The 22,877-nt window shown below is 37.7% G+C and overlaps 1 long non-coding RNA gene across 2 annotated transcripts in view; it reads right to left on the reverse strand.

The window, feature by feature from the left end:
* Window positions 1-22,586, reverse strand: part of LOC139965850 (uncharacterized) — a 142,011-nt gene extending 119,425 nt beyond the window's left edge. For both annotated transcript variants that reach the window (XR_011792400.1, XR_011792401.1), the window contains exon 1: window positions 22,288-22,586. This is a non-coding gene — a long non-coding RNA (uncharacterized lncRNA). The remainder of the gene's footprint in view (window positions 1-22,287) is intronic.
* Window positions 22,587-22,877: the final 291 nt, after the last annotated feature.

The following is a 22,877-nucleotide window of genomic DNA, read 5'->3' on the forward strand; positions in this document are numbered from 1 at the left end:
AGTTTATTCCAAAGAATTTGTGCAATTTGCAAGTCACAACAGCTTTTCTATCTGGAAATTAAACAATTTTGTTGTTAGTACCTCGAAACTGGAAAATAAGAACAAATTCATTCCACTTCAAACCAATTTTGACAATGTTTTTAACATTTAAAATTTCGATCTGAAATACCGACGTTTCCCTTTACCATGTCAAATGTTCGATTTTTTTTAAATAATTATGATCGTGACATCCTTTTGTTTTTTTTTTGTTCCATTCACAGAGGTCCGGCGGTGACAAGGTAAATAGTTGCTTAGATCACTTGTAAAAACTGTCGGAATGGATTATCTGTCCATTTTATGTACTTTAGATTTATAATTTATTCCAAAGCATTCGTGCAATTTGCAAGTCACAATAGCTTTTCTATCTGGAAATTAAACAATTTTGTTGTCCGACAACGACAAGGTAAACAGTTGCTAATATCACTTGCAAAAACTGTCGAAACGAGTCACAATTGCTTTTCTATCTGGAAATTAAACAATTTTACTGTAAGTACTGAGAAACTGAAAAATAAGACCAAAGTCATTCCAGTTCAAACCAATTATACATAGTTTTGAACATTTAAATATCGATCTGAAATACCAAAATTTCCCTTCACCCAGTCAAATGTGCGATTCTTTTTTAATAAATATTATCGTGACATCCTTCTTTTTTTTCTTCTTTTGTTCCTTTCACAGAAGTCAGGCGACGACAAGGTAAATAGTTGCTTAGATCACTTGTAAAAACTATCGAAACGGATGTTCTGCCCATTTGATGTACCTAGATTTACAGTTTATTCCAATGCATTCGTGCATATTGCAAGTCACAATAGCTTTTCTATGTGGAGATTAAACAATTTTTTTTGTAAGTACTAGTCAGTGGGCCGAACCCCAAATATATGCTTAAAAATTGACATCCGTTGCATTCTTTAGTCACTAAGGTTTGATGGTTGGGTATGGTTGAGGAACACCTGAATAATATATTTGCACTTGTTGTTCTGTAAAAAACGAGTTACTTTTTGAGAAATCAAAGGATTTTGAGAGGAAAAATCCACACACTTAAACGCCATATAAGAGTTCTGCTATTTATTTTTTGCTGAAAAATCAAAGTTCAGGCAATGTCAATGATAACTGCAGACAATGAAATATACGAATGAAATATACAAATGACCAAAACATGGACAGAAGTGCAAAGGTCGAAGGTCAAAGTCATGACCTCAAGGGATAATTAACTGTTGGAAATACATTAATATTTATTGATATTTTGAATACAAGTGCATTTATTTTTTGGAAAACATAACATTCATCCACCGCCTTGACCTGAAATGAAATATATTAAACGATATGAAATATAACAAAATTATTTTGTGAAGAAGGAAAATGTTTAGAAGAATTCTTATGTGAAACCTAAAATGAGCTGTGTTGCATATTAACAGATGCCACCAAAAGGACGTGTGCTTTGTTAACTACAAAAATGTGTTCATGTAGTTTCTTGTTTAACTTAATCTGTGAGGGTAATACTGAGATCTGTTAAGTTATTAAATACATTGGCTCAATTGTTCACTCATTGAGTTCATTCCTTTTTAAATATAAATGCATCCAGCAAAAGAAGAACCAATTGTTAAATATATTGATTTTATGAGCTAAAAAAGAATAGGTCCAACAGTAGCCTATCATCCACATACAAGTTTTCAAAAAGGCATTTGAAACTTTGTTCACAATGTAATAGTGATTAACGTTTTGGATCTGTATTTCATCACTCCAATTTGTTTCTACCCCTGCCACCCCCACCCACACACACACGTTCTGGAAGTGTCAAGGTGTATATACAAAATAAAAACCACATTTATAACATACAAATTGAAGCATGTGTTTGTAGCAGCATCCAGGGCATATTTCAAAATTGAGGAGAAAAACAGGTTGTTTTGGTAATTAATCAGTTACAACAAATGTGCCATTGCTTGGCATAAAAAATTATCAATTTTGCCCATAAATTGTCTCAATTTGAGGAACTTGACATACCTTGATCCTGCTATTATAAAAAATATGGTTAAATTGTATTAATAAATTATACTTAAGTTTGAAATCTAATTTTCAAAAACATGATTTGTCAGCACAACAACTAATTATCATATACGGAAACACCATAGGTGACAACATGTTTGTACATCAGCAAGACACCCTATTGTACAATTGTTTTCCTTTAAAATGTACCTCTAATTTTATTTTCCACAATTGGATGGATCCATAAAATTAATGTACCATGGTATTGGTAATTTATAAACTTCACATCCCCTTTAGACAAACTATTAACCAAATCCAAGGTAAAATCAATAGACTGAAAAATAAAGAAAAACAAAACATTATTTGTAACTATGTGTAACTATGACAGCCTGTTTGCTCCAAGTTTTCTCATGGTACGAAAGTTGGCAACTTCAACTGTCAATATCCCAAAAAGGTACATAGGAATTAAATGTCAACTAGAATGATAAGATTATGTTCCTCTTTAACATATCAAAACGAAATTTTGACCTGGACTATTCTTTTAAAGGAATGCTGTACTGGCCCCAAATATGCCAGATATATAAATATATATAAGCATCACAATTAACAAGTTGCTGTAACACAGCCATTGCGTCAAATATCCAAGCATGATTCTCTTCAGCTACACTTTTGAGTTCCATTGTTACATGGTCCTTTTCTTGGAGTTGGAGAAGTTTTGACTTGCATGTCTTGATCAAACATCCTCCAGGTGTGGAGAGGGAATACGGATAGGTTCCAAGAGTGTAGGTGAACATATCCTGAAGATCGACTTTCCGTTGGAGCTTGTTAATGACCACCAATATCGAGCTGAAGAGATTGCGATCTTCCTGGACGTTAACTGTGGGAGAGACTTTTACCACTTTCTTTATGGTGTTGAAAGTTTTCAATTTCGAAAGCTTCAGTGTGGAATAAAGTCTATATTGTTTGTCAAGAGCCTATCATTCACAAATTGTAAAAACCTTTCCTCACCAATGGCTTTTGCACTCAACAAATCAGAATGAACTTCAGGAGGAGGGACATATCCTGCTGTAAGATGCATAACTTGGTTGCAATCTTCAGTGAACGGATTTGCAAAACCTTCAACGGTATCCATCACTCTTGAGACATCTTCCTCATCCCTCTGAAGTTGACTTTGGTCATTATGATGCCAGACAGAGCTGTCATTTAGTCCTGCCAGCTATCTGCATTTGGCCACAGTTGCAGCTCTCTCTGGGGATGACAGTATCTACTTTGCCACAGCACCACTGTTAAGACTAAACGCAATAATTCCACCTGAAGACTTGGTATCTGTATTGAAGGTCTGCTCAATGGCCATGTCACAGGCCACCTGTCCAAACTTGCTGCTTCTTGAGCGTTTAACAACAAACTCGCCTGAAAGTATCTGCTGACTAACACTGGGATAGGTGTTTGGTAAAACCATCATCTCTAACCAGCAAACTGAGAAATACCTCATATAATTGTGCTTGTCATATGCACACATCCAAGGCAACATAGATCGAATTGCAGCAAGGTGTAACTTGAAATTGCCTGTTCTTGTTGCTCTGATAAAATTCAGCACATATTGCATCATGTCCAGGAACAATGACCAGACAGAAAACATCTCAGATTGATGACCCAGGCAGAATTCAGTGTTCAATGTCTAGAAGTTTCTGAAAGTCTTCATTTGTCAGATATCTTTGAAGCTTTTTAGCATCATTTTCGATGAGTTGAAGTTGACCAACAACTTTGTCCTTAATTTCTGCATGTGCAGCCATGTCCTGTGTCTCCAAAAATGACTGCCAGTGTAAACGATGAAGAGCTTCGTAAATGATCTTGAAGATTCGAGTTGCTCTGTTGTAGTGCTTTCCACTCATCACACCATTCATCGAGCCAGAAGCAAGAATGCCCGAATCAATCAGAATGTCTTCCAAGCCTGCATCCCTGAATCGTTTCCCTATCACTGCCAGCATAACACAGGTTGTGTGGAAAGATCCCAGTCGTTAGACAATCTTGCTAAATTTCTCCTTCTCTTTCCAAAGAACCTGTTGTGCTTTACAGTATATTGCCTCATCGTGCACAGCAACTACCTCTTCTTGATCTAGCTTTGAGCAAATTACCAACGATTTTACAAGCAAGGAGTATACAGTTGACATCTCAGTGGGACTAGCTGGAACCTATTCTGCTGATTTTGGGAACATCTTCTGTCTGCATTGAATTAAAGACAGACCAACCAGGTTCTGTCTGTTGTTCAGTCTGCCTTGTTGCTGCTGGCCCGGTCACATATTGTTCTTGACTTGTCGAGGGCATGTCTAATGAATAATATGTTGTTCTAGCAGTAGACGCTTCATACAACCCTTGCATTGTTGCATCGTTTAAAGGAGTAGGAACGAAGAAGCAGCCAAGCAAAATCTAACGAAAGGGCACCGTTACCTGCCGACTTGTCTTCAGTCAACAATGAGGAATCCAACTGAAATTCCCCTGGTCCTTCACTTTTAGTTTGGAAGTAATGTGGAAGTGGCTGGATATGGCTTGCAAAAGAACGTTCTCTTGTTCGTTTAACTTCTGGGGTGGTATGGGCCTCTATCTCTCTTACTGCATTCCTCTGAATAACAATTCCATTGGTGTTATGAGTGGTGCCCTTTCCAGACAGTGTTTCCTCCATCAGGTCTCTATTGTCAAAAACTAAAGTGGTATATTGAGAAGGCATAATATTTTCTGGAACACAGTTTTTCTTCAGTACTTCATTCGCAATGGCAGTATCAAGCTCCTGCAAGTAGCTTAGTGAAACGGAATGCCCAAAACTGTTCATCATTCCCAAAATTTTGACGTTTTTGCTCAGATGTCGAATGCTGACTCCAAGTGCAACATGTTTGGGAGTGGCAACTCTTCCTCGATAGTGGGCAAAAAGTATGTCTTGAGCGATAGATTCTACCTAAAACATCATGTCCTTAGGCAGCCTGACCTTTTCCTTATCTTCAAACATCAAATCTTGACAGTCTGGTGAAATCAATAAAACAAGAAAGTTATGGAGTTTCAAAGGAATGATTTGATCTACATCAGAGCTATTCAACTGGTTGTTTGTTAGTGGCCACTGCAGTCCATCACCAATATCCATCATACTCCTCCGTAAAATTTGAGCAGCATGGTAGAGATCTCTTGTCTCCTCTACTTGCACTCTTTGACCTGGGTTTGTTGATCTCACTTCAGTACAATCTGAACCTTCGCTCATTGAACTTGGATCCACATTTTTTTCAAGCAAAGCTCCCTTTGGAAGAAAGTCTGAGTAAATCAACTCACATCTCTTCCTTTTTTTGGGCACCAGAATGTATTTTAGGCCCAAACCTTGCAAGCATTTTTTTCTGTCCTGAATTGTGTATTACTTCCACCTTTAGCATGAACAAAGCCCGTGTATTGTTTCATAAGTTTTGAAATTTTCAAAACTTCCCCCTTCACTATTACTGTTCCTTCCACATAAAGAGCAAGATCATCAAAAGCTTCAGCATCAGTTTCTTTATTTTCTGCTGATTGCTGGTTAGTTCCATCAACATTTTCATGTGTTCTAACATATAAAAAATAACAGTTCCTGTGGTAGCAAACTTCAACAGCAATCAAATCTTTATCTCTTATTTGGAACAGTAACTTTTCATCATTGCTCTGCAGAGCTGCTAACTTCAATCGTCTTTCTGCATCCAAAGTTAGGCATTGTTTCTTGTTTTCTGTTGCCAGTTTTCCTGTCTCTGATAAATTTGTGACCGAATTTGCCACATAGTTTTGACGTTGATACCATATGAAAAATACATTCACGCGGTAGTATTCTGGTCGCAGATTCTTGGCCGGGTTGGGAGAACGAACGTCGTTGCCTCTTGGTAGCCGGTGGAGCATCAGCCGGTTCTTCTGAAAAATACCAAAATAGGAACAAATACTTAGGAACGCTCAACTATACATACATAGTTACAGAATTAAATAATGCTTTTCGTTTAGAAAACCACGGTTATGCAGAGGCTATGTTGAAAATAGTGCAAGTTTTCAAGTACTTTAATACTACAGTATATCTATGCGTTTACTGTTTAGACTACAAGAGCATCAACATGGAATTTCTCTTCTTCATCAATCTAACACAAACATGAATTACTACCCACCCACCGAACCTACTAGCAGTCACAAAAGTATAGTTATAGGAGATGTTATAATCATCGCACTCATCAAATAATATCAAGGAAAACTTTTACCTATGTAACAGATGGTGGTTAAAATTTATAATCAGAACGACCAATTAAAATAAAGTATGAATGAAAGTAAATAATTTCAACATTAATATTTGCATGCATGCCTGCCTAAATATGGTAAAGAAACTGCTGTCGATGATAAAATATATGATATAATGGACAAAGAAGAGGCCTAAATTCAAATACAATAGATACAGTTTCATTGAAGACGCTGTTGTAGCCTCCGCTAAAGACAACAAGATATACTCGGGCCAGAATGCCAACTATAATCGTACAACATATAGAAACTGAAAAACTGAAGCCTTGGTTATGGGTATACACGGCTACACATCTGGGAGAGTTGACTTAACTACGCATACTGTATTGCTGTTGGCTAGCAAAAAATTATTAATAGTAGGACTGTGTCATATTGTAAGGATCGAGTGAGAGAGATGACATGTGCATAATCCAGGGCCTGGTGCAGCTCATAAGCAAATATAAGTTTTGGATAACCAATGGCTAGATGGGGACACAAGGAAACGCAAGATAGTAAATACATCATTATCCTACACCTCAATGGTCCATCCGACCCCATCTCTCTTAAATGTCATTGTTATGAATAGGCTAGTTATGAAAATGTTTATAAACACAAGAAGCAGTAGGCCTACACAGTCGGGAAGAACAGAATGTAAAGTTAAAAAAAGGAAGCCATCTTGCACTATAAAGCTGATGTTCGGATTCAAAATATGTGCTAAAATAGTTATACGGTATGCCCCAACGTTAGGCTTACAAATGCTCGAGGCACTCGTAACGTTAAATATCACTAGGTCCATAGATATGCACGTTAGGAATACGAGCCTCTCACTATAGGCCTCAAAAAGAGAAAGTCAAAAGATTCTCACGGGAAAAATTATGATTTAAAAATTGATTGAATATGTGGTCAGTGATGAAAATTAGGAATCATATTAATAAAAATCACCTTCCGAAGTAGTATCATGAGATTTCCTTTCTTTACTGATGTTCATTTTAATGGTGAAGTCCTGGTAGTAACTTCTGTGATAACGAAACGAATCGTACTCTCAATTCCCTGTCCAAATACTCTCCGATTGAAGGGCAATAAGGCTAAATCTGCTATGGCAGATATCTCTCAACTGCTTCGCGCAGGTTCTAAAGGTGTTCCAGCTTTTTCGGAAAATTTTGCCAATTTTTCAGTACTATTTGCTCGAGAACAGCACACACATTCATCCATCGTTCGTATCGGTTTTCGGTATGACGCCGATCGGTTTCAGGTGAAAACCACAACAAAGCCTTTCTATAGCGCCAGGTGACATAATCACGAGACACAAACTGCCTTTAGCCATTGGCTTAAAACGTCAATATTGTTACGCGAGGTAGGTGACTTTCACAGTATCGGAACGTACACAGGTATAAATTAGTAACTATTTAACTCTTGTTTTCTCGAAAAGTATCTCGTTTCACTCTGGACAACAAGTTGAAATGACAAAAGGGTAAAATATTAACGAATTCTGACTGTCAAACCTTAGTGACTCTAATGGTGCAACGAAAGTGTAAAATTTCAGTGGTCGGCCCACTGACTATTCCTAGAAACTGAAAAATAAGACCAAAGTCATTCCAGTTCATTCCAATTTTAACATGGTTTTGAACTTTTAGAATTTCGATCTAAAATACCGACATTTCCATTCAACGCTAAGAGATGTTCGATGTTGATAAAACATATAATCGTGACATCCTCTGATTCCCTTCAGTTCAATTCACAGAGGTCCGGCGACGAGATGGAAAATAGTTGCTTAGATCACTTGTAAAAACTGTCGGAACGGATGTTTGGCCAATTTGATGTACTGTAGATTGATAGTTTATTCCAAAGCATTCGTGCAGTTTGCCAGTCACAATAGATTTTCTATCTGGAAATTAAACAATTTAATTTTTTTTCTAAATACTGAGAAATTGAAAATGAAACCAACGTCATTTCACTTCAAACCAATTTTGACATGGTTTTGAACATTTAAAATTTCGATGTGAAATACCGTCATTTCTCGGATGTTCTGCCCATTTGATGTACAGTAGATTTAGATTTTATTCCAAAGCTTTTCGATCTGGAAATTAAACAAATTTGTCAGTATTGAGAAAGTGAAAAATAAGACCAAAGTCATTCCAGTTCAAACCAAAGCTCAGTCCAAACTCTTGTTTCTCTTCAAAAATGAATGGCATGGACGAATGATGAATGGCATACTGAAAACAAGCTATCGTAATGTGCAACATGACAAATCTAAAAATAAACAACACAACAAATTAACAGAATGGGTTTTATTAACATGCGAACAATGAACCATGATAGATGGTACAGTTCACTCTGCTTCATTCAAATTTAGTCATTAAGTTGCCCATGTTCTAATAAATTAAATACAATGGTCTTTTTTGAGCCAGCGAATAAGTCTTGGACCTCAACGCATTTTTGTAGTTTTGATTTGGCACGTAATAGTACCTCGTTTTGTAAAAATAAAAAATAACAATAACTGTAGTTCCTTCTAAACATGTCGAGCACACAGAATGCAGTGGCGTGAAAAAAGAAAAAAAAACATAAAATGAGGGAGGGGGAGACGGGCATTTTACCGTTGGTCAGTTTGCGGATCTTCGCCAGAAAAGTTTTAGTTTTGAGATCCTGCTGTGGTCCAGATGGGACACTTTATCCAATACATCGTTGGTTGAATCTCATATTAAATTGAGATTTCGTTCAGATTTTCGAGTAATGTATCGACATTTTGGTAAGGTTCGGGGCTTTTTTTCTGTCGTACCGACATTTTCTTGTTTCCCTTAAAAAGTTCGAATTTAAGCAAATATTATCTAGCTTTATTTTTATTTCCTCTTTTCCTTATGTTCTATTTACAAAAGTTGGTCGAAGAAATGGTAGATCGTTTCGCAGATGAGTTACAAGAGTTGCCGGAAAAGATGCGGATCTTCTCACTGTGTCTTAGATCTCTATATGTGGAGCATGCAGTGGGTTCTTTTGCAAACATAGCCACTGGTTTCAATAGCATCCGTGATCAAACGAGGAAAGACGCTATCTACTATGTGAAAGCTATTTTGCCTCTGTCTACCCAAGTGGTAAGGTACATCCAAGAGTTCTTTGCGTACTATGAAGGGCTGGAGCTAGACGAATGGAAACAATTTCTTCCTACTATCCTGGAAGACGTGACCGGACAACAGCAATGCTGCATCGAGATAGCAAAAATGCACGAAGAAATGATGGGAATCCTGCAGCAGAGACTTGAGGATGCGAAAACTAATTTCCGTAAGCTTGATGATTTTAACAACGATCTCATGGAAAAGATAGCCAAACTGGAAGAAGAAGCTGTGAACTCAATGGCATGGATCCGTGGAGTGTCGTTTATTCCAATTGTGGGATCAGTTTTAGCCTCTCTATTCAACAAGAGTGTAGAATATGACTTGGTTAAGGCGGTGGCGGACGTTCAGCAGGTAAACATCAATTTTGTAGCAACCATGGTCGTTAGCAATGCAATAATTCCAGCACTTTCTGGTGTCCTGAATGGGCTTGGTAGAGTTGCATATTTCTTGCAGATGATGAAAGAGGAGCTCACTACTTTCCACAGCAAAGAAGAACAGGCAGTTGAGGAAACCAAACGGCTTCATTACATCATGATGAAAAAGAAAGCAGTGGAGATGAAAACAAGCTGCAAAGCATTTTACGCCATGATTCCTGGAGTACGAACCGACCTGCAGTGTATCCCAGAGATGCCGGATGACCTGAATTACGTCGATAAATGGCTTATCAAGCAGCAGGAACTTATTAAGAAGAAATACGAAAATGAGCTCACAGACCAGTTGAAAAAACTGCTCAAGCAATGCGAATCAATCGAGGGGGTGCAACAGCTTGCGATTGAGTAGTAGGTGCTAGTGCCTTGGATGTACCTAACACGCTGTCGCGTTATAGTCATTTCTGCACTATTAGCACTTAACTACTTACGCTACAGCTTAATAGTCTACTCGGTAAATTTCAAAATGTCGACACTTTCTGTTTTGCTAATACCGCACTGATATAGAAAAAAACGAAGTAATTAATCTTCATGTGGCCACATAAATGAGTTTGATCAATAACTCTATAACTATGCAGCTTGCAATATATAATTTCAATGATAAATTGGCAATGAATTAAACTTTTGATTTAAGTTGAGAGAGATACATTTGACATGCATGGAGGGGAGTGTTACTTTTAAGGGTCATAAACGGTTGTTTGAGCAGAACGGTCGGTGGTTCCAGCATATCGATAATCAATATTTTGTATTTATTTCATTTCCTGAGTTCCATTCCAATATTTTAGCATTTATCTTAAAAGGCAATGTAATGCTTCCTTAGCGATGAAGTGAATCGTATACCTTAAGGAAAGGGAGCATGGCTTGATAATCCACTTGATTTAGTATATGAGTAAACGAGAAAATAAAATATGTTGCTCTACGTACTGTGCTCAGTGTAGCCGGGTATAGTTTGCTTAAGTAGATAACTAATAATATACCTATTGTGAATGATCTGTAAAGTGTTCTACGCGTTGTTCATCTTTCTTTGGTTGACTGAGCAAATAACTGAAGTGGTTTTCGGCAGAGCTCAACCATCATTCATTAAAGAAGGGCCAATGAAGTGAGGACTTGTATTTATGATACAAAAACTGGTAAATTATGCATATGCGTGGTAGAATATATAAATACATAATATGTACAGGTATATGCAGAATGGTGAAATAATCCCAGTAAGGGCCAACAGCAATAAAGCTTATAAGCAGATCTCCAAAGACGGTAAATGATCATTTCAGTCATGTGGCAATGACCCAATGATACCATGCCATTCTAAAGACTCACCCTGTCACTCACGAGTATTTGTCTGCCTCAAGGTTGGCCAGAGGAACCCGTTGTAGTGTAGTCCGTAGAAGAAGTATTGTGAACACTAATTAATTTTTAACTCGTATCTTTGAAATAATAAAAATGCTACTTTTTTGGGGACAGACAACGGGGCATGTTTAATCAATCAACAGTCAGTGGTTTACATGGTTTAATAAATAAAAGCATTGTAGTTTCTTCCTCTTGCTCTCTTTTTTGATTGTTAGCGTTTAATGAATACTTATATCAAGGATTATCATGCGGTGACCGGACAACTCCCCTCTAGACAATTACCTTTAGGGCAATTACCACCCGGACATCTCCCCCCCCCCTGGACAATTACCCCTCGGACAGTTCCCACCCACACAATTCCCACCCGGACAGTTCCCGCCCCCCAAAAAATCCCCCCGGACAATTCCCATCCCGGTCGACCCCCCCCCCGGAAAATTAGCCCCCGGTCAATTACCCTCCCGGACTATCTCCCCGGACAATTTGCCATTGTCTTAGGGCTTATTAGAAGGGTATATATATATATATATATATATATATATATATATATATATATATATATATATAATGAATTTTTTTGCCGACGAAAATGGCAATAACACCACGCAACAAACCAACGACTTGCATTCCAATTTTAAGCCAAAAAGCTCGTGGAATCCACCCAAGGCCCATTATGCGCCTCTTGAATCATTTATTTCGGCCATTGAAGAGGATATTAAAACACACACCTCCGCCCCAGACTTCCGCGACAATCTCAACAAAACTGAGAGACAGGCCATTCATGAACTCCGGAAGCGCGATGACATTGTCATCAAGCCAGCCGACAAGGGTTCTGCAATTGTCGCTATGGGCAAACAATTCTACAGAGAGGAGGCCAACAGACTACTCGGCAACCCTCAACACTACAAACTCCTAGATTCTGATCCTACTCAAGAAATCACACAAAACGTGAAAAGAGTCATCCAAAAGATAGTCTCTAACGGTTCCATTGACCGCAAGTTAGGCCAAAACCTCCTGGAAAACGACCCAAAACCTGGTCGCTTTTATTTTCTGCCTAAAATTCACAAAGAAGGCAATCCCGGGAGGCCCATAATATCGGGTAATGGCACAGCGACTGAAAAAATTTCCAAATTCGTGGATCTCCTCATCCAACCTCTCGTTTCGGCCCTACCGTCCTATGTGCAGGACACTACGGATTTCATCCGGAAAATTGGGGAAATCTTCCCTTATCCTCTCTGTTAGTTACCTTGGATGTGTCTTCGTTATACACAAATATCCCTAACGAAGAGGGCATTTCGGCCTGCACAAAAGCATTCAAACCGAAACGTGGCAAAACCCCCACGAAGAAAGAATTGGCCGAATTAATGCAACTTATCTTGACCAACAATAATCTGGTATTTGGCAACAAACACTACCTCCAAATTCATGGCACCGCAATGGGTACCAAAATGGCACCGTCTTTTGCCAACATCTTTATGGGAAACCTCGAGAAAGAATTTTTATCTCGACAAAACTTGAAACCACACACGTGGTTACGTTACATTGACGATATCTTTATGATATGGACCCATGGTGAGGAAAATCTAAAACTCTTCATTGATGACATAAACTCGTTTCATCACACTATCAAATTCACTGCTGATTTTTCTGGACATGGCGTTTACTTTCTGGACACCACCGTGACCCTACAAAATGGTTCACTCAAAACAGACTTGTTCAATAAACCCACGAACAAGCACAACTACCTCTTACCAAGCAGTTGCCATTCACGTCACTGTACCAGAAATATTCCGTACAGTCAAGCGTTGCGCATTCGACGCATTTGCTCCTCTGAAGTCGATTTTGATTCACGCACCAAAGAACTGTCACAACACCTCCTAAACAGACAGTATTTTCGGGGTACTATTGAAAATGCCATCAAAAAGGCTAAAAGCAAACCCCGTACAGAAACATTGACGTACAAAACTCGTCAAACCAGTTCCAAAAGGGTACCATTGGTTACTGAATTCCACCCTGGTCTCCGGCCACTGGCTAATATCATTCAGAAGAATTTTCACCTACTTCAAAGCACCGAACGCCTGAAATCAGTATTCCCAGAATTACCTGTCATCGCCTTTAAAAGACCCAGCAACTTACGGGATATCTTAGTTCGGGCATCCTTTCGGGATGACACCCCATTAGGGGAAAGCAATACAGAAACTACAGGATCTTCGCCCTGTACACAAAATTGCAAAACGTGCTTACTTGTCGATTCGACCGGGGCCTTTTAGAGCAACCAAACCAAACGCACGTTCCAAATTCGGCACAAAATTAACTGCCTATCCAAAAATGTCATTTACCTCATCTACTGCAATATTTGTAACTTACAATATATTGGAGAGTCAAAAAAACACTCTTAGAATGAGAATGACACAACATAGATCGGCGATCAAAACAAATCAGTTGCAAATCAGTTCAATCTCTAAAATCATTCAATTGAGAATTTGCGTGTTATTGCCATTGACCAGAACGATTCTTGGACAGATAAGTCTAGGAAAGCGAAAGAAAATTTCTGGGAACTAAACCTAAAGACCACGGCACCATTCGGTTTAAACATCAGAAACGATTTGCCGTCCCAGATAAACCAAAACAATTCCTTTACAATTACGACGGAATCGGATTAAAATAATCCGACGCGGATTAAAATAATCCGAATTTCTAAAACTTCTGCTCAAGTCGCTTTGCCTTTACAACCATGCCGACATCTTCTCTATAAAACAGTTGCAATTCCTGCTACTCCTTGTCACTTTCGGTGATAATGCACTGAAGAAGAGCTAGTTTTGCTCGAAAGCTTTGCAAAAACCAAACATTGACTGTTTTACTTCCAATCACTTACCTAATTCAATTATTGTATCTCACTCGAGATCCAGCCTTAATATATATATATATATATATATATATATGTATATATATGTATATATATGTATATATATATATATATATGTATATATATATATATATATATATATATATATATATAATTGAAATCGTAATAAGTCGGAAAATCAAGAACAGTGAAAAAACTTCTAGCCTCCACCGGGATTCGAACCCGGGTCTCTCGCTCTGTAAACTCTAACCACAGGGGTTATGGCGGGCCATCAGTCTTAAATCGTGGTGAATCGACTTATACCGATTTAAATCGACTTATCCCAAACAAACAAAAAACAGGGAAATTATTGTTGATTTTCGTGCAGTGCAAAGTCATGCCCCATTGTACATTGACAATAATGTGATTGATTGTATCAGATTTTAAATATCTTGGATTAACTTTCAGCAGTTCGCTTACTTAGAATACCCACGTGAACAATATGGCATCTAAAGCTAAAAAAAGATTTGTTGTATTCGTAGGCTCGCCGGTGTAGCAGTACAAATTGTAGCAAATATCCAATATTCAATAAATACTATCCTAGTCCCAATGGGACAATTTATACTGGATTTACCAGTACATTTGGTCTCCTCGGACCTTTTGTACAATGCCATATGGTACATACTGTTTCCCGTACAGTATATGCTATGGTTAAACGAAGGGGGTACATTATTTGACGGTTGTATATTTTGTTGTAAATTGTGTCCCCTGAACACAATGTCCGCCCTAGCAGGTACGTTGGAGAAGCAAAAATTTAATTAGTAATGGACTCTGGCAGTATCCGTATTTGTCACATTTCGGCTTCCGTATATTTAGCAGTAAGTCGATCGATCGTGCCGAGCGACAAATAAAAATGGAAAAGTTAGCAGAAAACGTGAGACAAATTGACGATATTCTAAGAGATGGGAGCTATCAAAGTGGTTTAACAAATATAAAACAGAGAAGGATCTTACGGAGAAAAGTACGTTTTTCATACCGGCTGAAAATGAAACTCTTGCATACCGAAATTGAAAGAAAGTTTTTCTATCTAGGGCTTCTCAACTCGCCCAAATCGAGGCAGCTAATACTAGATACTGAGATAGTCTGGTCTGCATGCATGAAACAATATAACATGCAACTAGTGGACTATAGCCTAGCCTATTTCTAGAGGAAAGTGGCACTAATACTGTACCTAACATATTTGGTTGGTAAGATATTGAAGGCCTTATAGTATTTTCTTTAGGTGTGCCATATTCATTACATGCCAAACCTTACTGCAGAAGAAAACTTCATAAACATCTAAACCCAAATAGTGGCCATGCAATATGTACAATAATGGAAATATTTCATTTCAAACACATTAGAGTTGTAGTTAAATTTTAGTGACACTTTAGTTAAAATTACCAATCCTGTGGCCCATATAATTGTTGTTGTTTTCTTTGGGGGGCGGGGGGACAAAAAACATGATATCTCCTTGATCATGAATTTTCTAATCTCTTTGAAGGTGCTCATCTTTGCATAGGTAAACCATGCAACAGAATATTTCGAGATTATGTTAGAAAACTACGTTGATGTACAAGGTATATTCAACAGGATGTCAAAGCTTCATTGTCTTGTAGACCTATTTGAACAAGTCGCCATAGCATTCCTGTAACTGGATTATGGAAACAGTTAATTCTCAAACTGTTCTAAGTGTACAGGTTGTCCGGAGCATGCAGTGAAGATTAACTTTAGTTAAAGTCACTCTGTCTGGACAAATTGAAAATTTACAAGTGTAAAGGGAGCCTATATAGGCTTTAAATTGTGGTCACTTTATTTAAGTCAGAAGTTTTCAAAAAGTACTTTCCTGAGAGTAATAACCCTTTAAATTGTGCCACACATTCCAAATGATGACACTAGCAGATTGAATGTCCCATGAGGTAAATTTCCTGCAAATTAACTGCAGAGCAACCATCAATATAGGCATATAAATGTAAGTTAAAAAAGTGGACGCACTACTTTTCTGGTTAAGTGGTTTAAGCGATTGTAAATATATGGTACAGTATGGTTTAAGTTACATTTTCATGAAGGCAAGGTGAAAATAATTGGCCAAAATCCACCAACACTCTGTTTCTATCAGATATCACACTATTTTTTTTTATCTTGATATGTGTACAGAATGAAGCAATGGAATAGAACAACAGTCAAAACAAAGCCTGCAACTAGTAAATGTTTTTGAAATTTGCACCTAAATGCTGTTTTCTTTCTTAACAGGTTGGTGTTGATCTGAATGGTCCACTGCCAGTGACAGCTGCCGGTGACTGTACATAATAACACTGTTTAAATTCTGTTCAAAGTGGCCTGAGACTAAGGCTGTGCCTAACAAGACTGCAGCATCAACTTATTTTATTACTGATGTAATGAGGTAAACATGTCTAAAACAGTTGATATTTCTCTGTACTTAGTGCCAATAATGAATGGCGCCATATCTGTTATTTGTACCATGCATATTACTGATAGCGTATGGCAGAATGGTCAACACTGCTGTGTTTGAGTATAACTATTTCCACATAGGTATAAAGCATACGGAAAGGTCATGAAGGTAGGTGAGAACAGACAAAGTGTAGGCTACTGTAAATCTTTGCAGGTGTAATATCCATTAATTAAGTTAATCTAAATTTTCATATGGGTTTGTTTAGACGGAAGCATTATTCTGATATTAATGATGTTATAAACTTCATGGAGATATGGTTAACGACATCAAGAAAGTTACACGGTTATATAAAGGTGGATTAATCTTAAATGTATCATGCTTGGACTGACTGTAAGCAGAGAAACTGTTTGCTTGATTCTTGAATTTCTAGATTCAGAGGGCGTTCAAGTAATTCGGAGAAGAAGATTGAGACGACACCAATACCGCGTTGCCGGGTCTAATATCATATGGCACATTGACTCGTATGATAAACTGAAGCCATACGGCATATGCATAAATGGATAAATTGATGGATTCTCTAGGCAGATCATATGGTTAAAGGCATACCACAATAACAGTGACCCACGGCTAATTGCCGGCTATTACATGGATTCGATCCGTGAGACTGAAAGATATCCAGCCGTACTTCGCGCTGACTTTGGCACCGAAATAGCATAATCAAACGTATACAGCAGTTTCTAAGGAGAAATGGTAATGATGCCCTGGCTAGTCCTAGTAACTTCCTGCAGGGCACAAGCCATCACAAACAAAGAATCGAATGTTGATAGGGTTTTCTTTGCAAGCATTGCACTCAGTTCTGGATTAATGCTTTTAGTTACCTCAGAGAGGAGGGCATGTTCACTGGAACATACCTGTACACAACGTTGTTTCAGTTTTGCTTTCTAAATCTTATCCAAGCAATGTATTTTGTTTGTAGTCAAATAAATCCATGATATGTGTTACGTTGGAAAGCGAGAGGTCTCGATAATTAATTTTTAACGAGACACAAGCCTGGGTTCGTTTCCGTAAGGAACACAGACAAATTGACGAGTCTAGAGAATTTGAATGAGAACGTAAACTATATTGAACAATGGAGTCTGAACCAACAACAACAAGTGGTAATTACAAATGTACAGAAAATTACTCACAAACTTAACAAGATAGGATACACTTTAAAACACGCTGGTCTCTTCCAACGGCGATATCCCTCAGCGGCCACGACCTCGATGACGACGATTCTCGGTCCGTTGTACAGCGAAATTCACTGGTCCTCGACGAAGTTTCTCGCGATCCCAGAAACAGCAGTCACCTTCTTTCCGGCGATGCTCCAAAATAGAAGACGGACTTTCAGCCACAATCGAGTGAAGCACAAGTCGAACTTCTCGCCGACTAAATATTACCAGAGTCAGTCCAAAATCAGCTTTATAGCCACCAACTCCTGGCGTAACGAACTTCCTCAACGGAGACAGAAATTCTTCACCTTCTCCGAAATAAAGACTGGAAAACTGTACTTTCACAGCAAAGTCCTCTTCAAACTTCTGAATGGAAGTGTAGAATCAATGTTGTTATCGATTTCTCAATCCTTCAGAAACTACTGGCAGTTGAGCACTGACGATATATAGTAGAATGGTAAAATATGTGTCGTCGCTTGTATTCTTTCAGAAACTGAGAAACTCTCCGATCTGGGCGGTTTTTTTTTATACGATTCGCCATGTCAAGAATCATCTAGATCTTTCTCGTTACACTTGACCCAGTTTCTCTATTCTTGGAAGTCCTTTGCATATCTCGCGAACATTCCAGAGAATCCACGAAAATGAGTGTACAGCTTACACGCGATTTCACGTAAACCGACGTTAACCCGAGACTAGCGCGTCATCATGAGGAATATACCAGAACAATCGTGTATTATAACATTCTGACACGGTAACCCGACCTAATTTCTCAAATACTGATTTATCACGTAGGCCATTTTTTCAAATACTTTCTATATTATAACATTAGGTTCCTCACTAGCAGTGACTAGCGTTAGGCTACAATGGGCCCTCGTAACATATGTGTTAGTAACAAATTGCTTGTTTATGATATGTTTGCAAAATGATAAACCAGAATGCAGAAATGGATGAAGATGGGACACATTTTATACTACTGACTATGTTGACCAAATGACAGACTTGTGCTTGAACCAATGTGATTCATCAGCATTCAATATGCTATTTTAACCATGATATCTCTCCAAGCTTCCGCATCTTGAGATATTGTCTTCACATTGTTTCACAAATTGATGCCTGTTAACCAAAACTAACCTTTGACCTCCATCAAAACAATCTGCTTCTTGTAATCAATGCAGTAAAACTACATACAACATACCAGACCTTTCAAGCTCCCAGCCTTGAAATATGGTGTTTACTAGCTAGGCGTCACCACACGCCAAAAATGTAACGATTATCATCTATTAAAACAACAGGAGGGGCGGACATAGCAAATAGAACAAGAGCATGAAAAGTTATACTTCAAAATTGTGTGCAGCTAATGATTTCTAGGTGCAGAAAGATGGATATGCGAATTCAATAAGCATTTTCACCATGGAGGTAAAATTCAATATATACATGATTATGTTTGAACCAAACTTCGGAACACTCCAACCCTATTTTTTTTATTTACATACAGAATTACAAGATCTGCAGCTTGGATGGAACAACCATCAAAAAATAGCATCCAGATATAGAATTGGTTCTTTCGGTCGACCGGAAAGTATGTACACTGCACCGGAACTATATCAAATTAGGAGTTTACCTAATGGAAGTGCAACAGGACGAAATATAAGTATGTGAGGAAGAATGTGTCTTTAGGAATAACTTTCCCTGCGACAGAGAGATGTATATGAACTATGGTGTATTCAAATGGTAGATAATAATATTGATGTTCCAGTTACAGCATTTGATGCCATGATGTTATATTAACGTCTTAGAAGATTTGTGCTGACTGAGCTCTAGGGAAATTTGCCACACACCTGCACCTTTCCTTTCTGTTTTTACCCTAGTTTTTCCTTTTCTTACCCAAAAGCCGTGCATCCCAAGCTCACCCTGGACAAACGTTGTTAGTTAATTTGGTTTGAGAATAAGGATATGCTTGTCTCAAACTGTGGGATCCCCTGACTTTTACTTCAATTATCTGATGTTAATATGCATGTCTTCTTTAGCTAGTCTTCTCTATGCAGCAATTAGATCAATAATTCAGTAATCAATTGCCCTATTAGCTCATAACCGCTAAACCGACCAAGTTCATATTAGCCCCCTTTTGCAATCCTTCTCCAAGGTTGTCATAGGTCTATGTACAAATGAAAATGATAATTATAGGGTACAATTTTTGTGTAGTTTCATACATATGACATATCACGTGGTAATATAGGGCACATAACCTGCAGACCTATAAGATAAAAACAAATTGTTACAGCAAATACACAGGATCATACACAACAGTGGCTTAATGAAAATAGTTTGTGGTCAAATTTTAAAAGTAGAGTTAACACCCCTCTGAGAAAGAAGCAAGGCACACCTGACAGTTGTATGGACAAAATCAAATGTAAATGCACATAGGTTGCATTTAAACTTGTTAACGGACGTATGAGGAAGGACATGAGACAAGGTGAGTAATTGAAGGAATGGAATGCTAAGAGTGTAAATGGTTGTCAAACGGTTGGCAATATAAGTAAATGGCATTAGCTGACAGTACTAGCGGTACCTGTTCTGACGAGGGATTTTTAAATACCAAGACAGAATAATGTAAAGAGGACACTACGACTGACAGCAGTATCCTCCAACTACAGAATATTGATGTGGACACAATATGTAAGGATATAATGACTGACAGTAGTGTAACCCATGTTCTGCAGAAGCAGGCTGCGTCCAATCTAAACACGTACGACAACACATGTTACAAATATGTTACAATATAATTACACAGATTTGAAGTATTATCAAATCTGCAGTGTAAAAATGATCATTGGACACAAGAAAATAGCATCAATAACTGAACTGATAGCTAGACAACTGAGTATCCATCTATATAAATGTTCTTCAAAAAGTGTCGTATAGGACCATGTTTTAAGTATTGATCGGAATGATTAAATGAGACAAATTCTTTTTTTTACTTTGGTATATGTATAATTTATGACAAGAATTTAAAGAATTCTTCATAAGAACAAACTTATTCATAAAACAGAGAAATGGTGCAAACTTCAAACTGTTTTTTTCTTGTATCCAACTGGTCATAGTCAATAATTAATAGATTAAGTACATATTTCACAACCACACTGCAAGCAATACATTTCTCAACTTTTGTATGTCAATTGTTTACACTATTAAACAATAACTCCTAACACTAAACAGCAACAATAAGAAATTCTTTGTAAAGGCTGACTTAAAAGAAAGTCAGGTGTAGAAAATATCACAAAAATATCATCGCATTTTTTTCTTAAAAAAAAAATTTAAAAAAAAAACAGCTTTAATGAATTTTATTGACCAAAAACACTGTTTAACCTGTAAACTCATATACTAGAAACGAAAAAAAAAAATAAAATGATCATCTTGGAACTTTGATATTTCAGACTGGAAGACCCATTTTCATGGAATCGCCCTCATGGTAATAAAACAATTCGGCAGCATTACTGGTATTTCGTATACTGGACAAATTTTGAAAATTAATAAATGAAACATTTCTAATATAATATTCAGGTCGTGTAAAACTTCAGCTTGAGGGAGACTTGACTGTTGTCCTGTAAGAGGATGGAACCATCATAGATGAGGATGCGATCTTGATGGAGTTCACTAGTGCAACTTTATTGTTGTGTCAAGGAAACGAAGTATGGACACATGCTGCAAAAGATTTGCCAGTCCCCGGTCTAGCGTTGGAGGGCAGTGCTGGTACCGATTCATCGAGTACTTCTGGGCCTTCCCATAGTAGTATTGTAATTTCTTTAATTTTGCCTGGACCTTCCATCTCAACTGCCGTTTCTGGCAGTACTTCCATTGCTACTGAAGAGTTTGCTCCACGAGAAAATAGTAGTTATTCAATCTTTAATAGTGAGTCATAATTGTTTTTGTTTTTTTGTTGTTCTATGCATGGGTACAATGCAGTCCTAAAATTCTCATTCCACTTCACTGATTTTTAGGCAAACATAAGTTCTCACCAGGCAGCTATAACATACAAATTACAGCTCACTACAAACCACAAGTAATGAAACCTGATATTCTGTCTGCCTCCGAGCATGGAGCTAAAAAGAGCTCCATTGTAGAAACTGGAATTGTATTGTAACTGGCCAGCTGATGCATGTTTTTTAACCCTTTTCAGCTTCGGGGGTGGGAAAACAATTAGGGTCTGGGGGCACTTATCTTGTTAGGGCTGGCTATAAAGTTTAGGGACAACTTCTCTATTAGGAAGTTGATTTAGATCCATAGGGAACAATATTTGGAATTGATAATTTTTTTTAAAAATCCAAATATATGCAAATTATAATATGCAAATTAGGTCGCAATTTAATTTTAATTGGAAAACACCAAAATACAATAAAATCACTACGGACTTCAAAATTGACTTCAAATTGTATGATAAAGGTTCTTCTGGGGCTGCTCTTTCAGATGATACCTTATTTTCTGAAATCTGCTGAGGATTGACAGAGTTATGACTGATTTAATTTGTTGTTTACTTTGTTTACTTTCTACAAATACAGCCTAACGTTGGCATAACGTTAGGCCTAGCCTAGCCATTTTTGTAAAAAAACGCTATGGAACTTACAATTTCTGGGTCCTCAAAGGACCGAACCTTGATAAACTGGTTCGACCAGAAGGTCCTGGACCTCATCAAGGTATCTGACCAATCGTCCCACATCTTTAGGGCCTATTGGGCCGTAATTTGGGACGCTGTGTGCAGCCACGACCTATTTGAAAATATCCACTACGTTGAAATGTACACTAAACATTCAGTATTGCCGTTCTTACACACTATTGCGCAAGAACGTCGGTTGCTATAGACTTACAAAGGAATGTGATGGCGCTATGTCATAACTATCAATTACAAAAAAGTGAGCGGCCTAAATATCAAAAATAAGAAAAAATCACGTACGTAGGTTGAAGCGTTCGGGAACGAGAATTCGATCAAAAATGAACGGATTTGGACGATTTTAGTGTCAAATTACAGGAAATTTCAAGGACATTTGCATTTTTTTTAGAACTCTCTATAGATATATTCCTGAAATGCTCAGAATATGTTCAAAACATGTTAGGGTTTATACCAAATATAATGGGGGGGTTTGTTCAACCCTTATTTTCTCTCACGATTTAGTTGAAGCGAACATCGATTTTTAGCCAAATTACGTCATTTTCAGA

The sequence above is a fragment of the Apostichopus japonicus genome, chromosome 3 (assembly GCF_037975245.1).
Source record: "Apostichopus japonicus isolate 1M-3 chromosome 3, ASM3797524v1, whole genome shotgun sequence".
In the NCBI taxonomy this organism is placed as follows: Eukaryota; Metazoa; Echinodermata; class Holothuroidea; order Aspidochirotida; family Stichopodidae; genus Apostichopus; species Apostichopus japonicus.